General features: G+C 40.5%; 1 long non-coding RNA gene across 1 annotated transcript; it reads left to right on the top strand.

The window, feature by feature from the left end:
• The first annotated feature begins 1,441 nt into the window (after positions 1–1,441).
• LOC309855489 lies at positions 1,442–4,155 on the top strand. Its single transcript, XR_014306831.1, has 3 exons — positions 1,442–1,493; positions 3,358–3,485; positions 4,047–4,155. It is a non-coding gene; the product is annotated as an uncharacterized lncRNA (long non-coding RNA).
• The last annotated feature ends 899 nt before the right edge of the window (positions 4,156–5,054 follow it).

Genomic DNA, 5,054 nt, shown 5'->3' with positions numbered 1-5,054 from the left:
AATTAATTAATACTGTTGTTTGTATTTTAGTTGCCAGATTAGGCAAACCACAACATGATGAGAAATTACTTTTTCGGGCGCCTGGGTGGCTCAGTGGATTAAGCCGCTGCCTTCGGCTCAGGTCATGATCTCAGGGTCCTGGGATCGAGTCCCACATCAGGCTCTCTGCTCAGTGGGAAGCCTGCTTCCTCCTCTCTCTCTGCCTGCCTCTCTGCCTACTTGTGATCTCTGTCTGTCAAATAAATAAATAAAATCTTTAAAAAAAAAAAAGAAATTACTTTTTCTACTTTCCTCATCTCAGGTATTGATGACATATGGTAATTTTCTTTTAGGGGGATTCTTTAGAAATACCACAAATCCCCACAAATTCCAATTTATCAAACTGCAAGTTTTAAAACCCCAAATGGATGGGAGGGTTTTTCACAGTTGTTGTTTTGGTACTCTTGAAGAGATTCTGTGTAGTATTAGAAACAGATCAGAAGTCCTTGAACTTAACATAAGACTAGAACACACTAGATGGTGCTGTTATCCCAGTTGCGATCGCCCTGGAAACCATGCAAGAGTAAAGTCAGAATAAAGCTAGAATAAAGGAAAGAATGCTCAGGGTGCATACTGAATTTTGTCTTCCAGCAGAAGATACGCTCCTGTCAGATCATATCGTTCACCGCATTGCTTTTACATTTTCCTCAGAAATGCCTTGTTGAGGTTTTGCACGAACACAGTCTTGTTTTTAACACACATGAACATGTGTGTGAGATTGGGACTGGGCAGGTAGTCTGTTTTGTCTGACTTTATTTCTGTTTTTATTGCCCATGACTTCATCAAAGGAGCACTCAGTCCCAATCGACTTCGCCGGACAGGGCTTACCTCCCGCCACTTCCTGGTTTCCCACTGTTTTCCTCCATGTGGGCTGTCTCCCCATCAACTCTTTCCCTGGATATTTTGCCCATTTTGCAGGACCAATTTCAAAGGCTATGCCTTCCATTAAGCCCTTCCTCATTGCTTCAGTCGTGGTTCCTTAACACTGAATTCCTGTAACCCCGCCCGACTGAGTTTATGCCTGTCGCTCTCTGCCTGGCAATCTTCATGTACTTTTCTAATTATCTTTAAAACTCCCTGAGAACACGGGTGATTACTTACGCAGTTCCTCCCCCTTCTTCTGATATCAGCCTTTACGTGAACTCTTACATCTTAAACGTAATTGGTGCTTACAAAGGTGCTTGCCGTGGAAGAATGGAAGAATCAACAAGTGAATCACTATTAGAAAGGCATTTGTTTGGATACCCTGTTTGCTCTCCACCCTTCACTACACTGCTCTGGACCGGAGATATTGATCTCTATTGACTCCATCAATCACTTTCCTCTGGCTTCCAGGTGGCATGGCCAATAGGAAGTACAACAAGAAATGGGAAGGGAAGAGAAAAGTAGAGGCATTTATTCTCCAGCCTCCCTCTGGGCCAAGTCGTGTGTTGGCCACGGCTCTGTTTCTCCGGGTAGGGCCACAGCTCTTGACAGGTATCTGGTAATCCCTCCCCCTTCCTTTTCCCCTTCAAGCCAAGGGGTGGTGGCTTTGATGCTTCCCTGTTCCTCATTTGCCTTAACTCTGCCTCCTTAAAAATTTTTTTCCAGGGGCTCCTGGGTGGCTCAGTTAGTTAAGCAACTGCCTTCTGCTCAGGTCATGATCCTAGAGTCTGGGATCGAGTCCCCCATGGGGCTCTCTGATCGCCAGAGAGTCTGTTTCTCCCACTGATCTCTCTCCTCTCATTCTTTCTCTCTCAAATAAATAAAATCTTAAAAAAATGTTTTTTTCCAGTTTTACTGAGAAAGAGTTGACATACATCATTTCATAATGAACTGTCTCTATTAATCTTTTCGCAATCAACTGATTGAAATGTGACATCTATGACCCATATACAAACTGACCTATAGAAGGTCCTTAGAAAATGAGTTATCTCATATAAGACTTCATTCTTTCTGATAACGTGACCAAGGCATCACATCTTAAAGGGTTGTTTATATAACTGAGATTTGATTTTCCCTTACTCTCAGGTCAGAAGACAGCTTACTCTGACACACACAAATGCTTACTCTCATTTGCTAAGGTATTCAAAATAAGCATACTAATTATTGGAGGATATTTCTTATTGCATAGAAAAGAGATTATCTGCAGTAATATTAATGGTAGCTTCCCTTATATATGGACTAATTGCTATTTATATATTTTTTATTTTATTTTTTTAAGATTTTTATTTATTTATTTGACACAGAGACAGAGAGATCACAAGCAGGCAGAGAGGCAGGCAGAGAGAGAGGAGGAAACAGGCTCCCTGCTGAGCAGAAAGCCTGATGCCGGGCTTGATCCCACGACCCTGGGATCATGACCTGAGCCAAAGGTAGAGGCTTTAACCCACTGAGCCAGCCAGGCGCCCCTATTTTCTTATTTTAAAACATTCCATTTATTATTTTTCTGCTAATATACAGAAACACCGACTCAAAGAACTAAAACAATGGTTTTCAAACCATTGTCTAAGAGACCTAGGGTTTCCCAAATTAAATTCTTGCTTCAATATAAAAAACAAAATGCATGTGAATTTTAAGCTTTTAGCAAATACATGATCAAGGTGGCCATCAAGGTGTTAGATGGTATAAGAAGGTATCTTGAAATGACACTACTAATATCTCATGTGATAGGATTCAGATGAAAATCTTTTCTGCCTACCAAAGTAATGACTTCAACAGGTTGAGAAATCTTTTCATTGATTCCCTTGCCACACAGATAATAGCCACATGAAACTTTTTACTCAGTTGTGCTGTAGCAGTAATTTATGTAACTCGCAGAGGTATTAAGATTATTAAATGGTATCACAATATATACAGCGTCCTACTCAGGGCTAGTAAAATGTGCTCCATATATACTAATTTTCTTGTTTTTCTTGGAGCCATACAGTCACTCGCCAGATGATCACATCGAAACTCATGCCTCCTGATTTCCAATCCAGGGTTCGTTAAGCCTTTCTGATGCTGCCCCAATTTGCCTTTACGTACATTAATTTCCTTTTTCAGTTGTAATTTTCTCATTGCACATATGTAGAACATAGCAGCAGATCAGGAAAATCTAGGTTACAATATGGATTTTAGTCAGCATGAGAAGTCCCCAGGATTGTGTTGTCTGTCCGTGTATGTAATCATTATCTTAGACAGCTGTTCATTTCCCTGCTGATACTTACAAGCTCGGACATAAGAAAACCATGGCCGTTGTGTTGAGCATTTGATTTTTCATTCATAATTTGCTATCATTTTTGAAATTGTGAATTAAATGGCCCCTTAGACCATGTGTTTCTGGTTTATGCCCTGCAGACACTGTCTACCCACTTCCTGCCATTGGACACCTGAGCTCTGGAAGAATGGCATGAGCCCATGTACCTCTGTCTTCTGCCAACAGGATTCCACTCTCTTCTAATGTGACCCGTTCTTTGGCCAACGAGGTCATAGGCCTGACAATGGGAGATAAGGCAGTTCTGGGGGAGATGAGTTTTTTAATTCATTTTGAATGTAGGAATTTGAGTCAAAGCCTATCTCTGATGAAAGGAAATGTGTAGTTTTTGAGTTCGAAATTTGTAGTTCTGGGATAGTTCTTCATTCTGCTTTAGTAGAAGCCTGTTTGATATTTTCACTCTTTTAGATACCCAGAAAAGGAGAGCTTCATGGAATCAATGGGTAAAGGTGAAAACACTGTGTTAAACCTTCAGAGAACCTGTACCCCTGGGGCTACTAACATATTATGTGTTAATAAAAATAATGAATAAAAAACAATCTTCAGAGATAGAAAAGAGCTGAATTCCAGTCCCTGGATAATAGAACATAGCCCTTAAATTTCTTTAAAAATGTTCAATTCCTCCTGAATTTTGCCTTTCTCTATCAATCAGGCATCAAGTACATATAGATTCATGCTTGTATGTGTTTGCAATTGTGAGAACATATTTTACATGTGGGAATATGTGTACGTAGAGATAGAAACATTTTAAGATCATTCTTATATTTTCTAGACCCGACGTCTGGATTTTCATGGAGAATCAAGATTTGTCTTGCTGATGAGGCTGCCTTGGTTGACACTGGCGTATGCAGTGCATGAAGGACAATGACTTTTCAACACAGAAGCCCACAAAAGCATATTCCATCGGTATGTAAATTACTTCCCAGAAGAGCTGTTACTTACAGAGTGAGTCATAAGGCACAAGCCCTCTGCCCCTGGTGCGTCACGTACAGCTGTGGGGTGTGCGTACTTGCACACAGAAGGGCTGGGAATGACATCCTGCAGTCCTCGATGTCCTCAGAGCCCTGCTCAGGGCGCCAGTTACTTCAAATGAGAGAGATCTAAGACAGAGGGTGTTCTCGTCACCTTCCACTTTTTTCCTACCAAAGTCCCTGGAGGAAAATCAGGAAAACCCCACTCAACACAGAGAAAAGGAATCCCATAAAATGGAACACCAGGAAAGAGGGGCAGGAATTGAAATTAAAGAGCATGCTATTGCCACACACAGTACCAATATGATTTTTTTTACTTATATATGGAGGATTGTAATACATACTAAGAAAAAATTTGAGATGACAGGGTTGGATTTTTTTTTTCCCCGCCAAAAGGACCATGTTTTTATTCTTCAGTGATAAATCAACATATTTGGCAGACATTTGTCTCAGAACATGCAAATTGTCTTGAAAATAGTAATTGCTAACATTTTTGAGAACTTACCATGTGCTAAGTGTTTTATATTTTTGCCTAACACTCACCACCTTCCCATGACGTATTTTCTTTCCTCTGTTTTACTAAGAGGACCTAAGGAGATGAGGACAGGACCCAGACCAAACATGTGGTTAATGGTGCCCAGAATATGCATGGCTGTCCAGTAACTGTGCATAATCCTAACAAGAAAGAATGAGGGAATGATCAGCAACAAGGCTGCTTTTCATTTATAACTCAGAATACTCATAAGATAGAATAATGATTCTCAAAGAAACCAGAAATACTTATCAAAGTGATCTCTCCATGCCTGTTG

This window comes from Mustela nivalis (assembly GCF_964662115.1).
Source record: "Mustela nivalis genome assembly, chromosome: 20".
Taxonomy (NCBI): domain Eukaryota; kingdom Metazoa; phylum Chordata; class Mammalia; order Carnivora; family Mustelidae; genus Mustela; species Mustela nivalis.
Note: the sequence above shows the minus strand (reverse complement) of the source record. Positions and strands in the feature narration are given on the sequence as shown.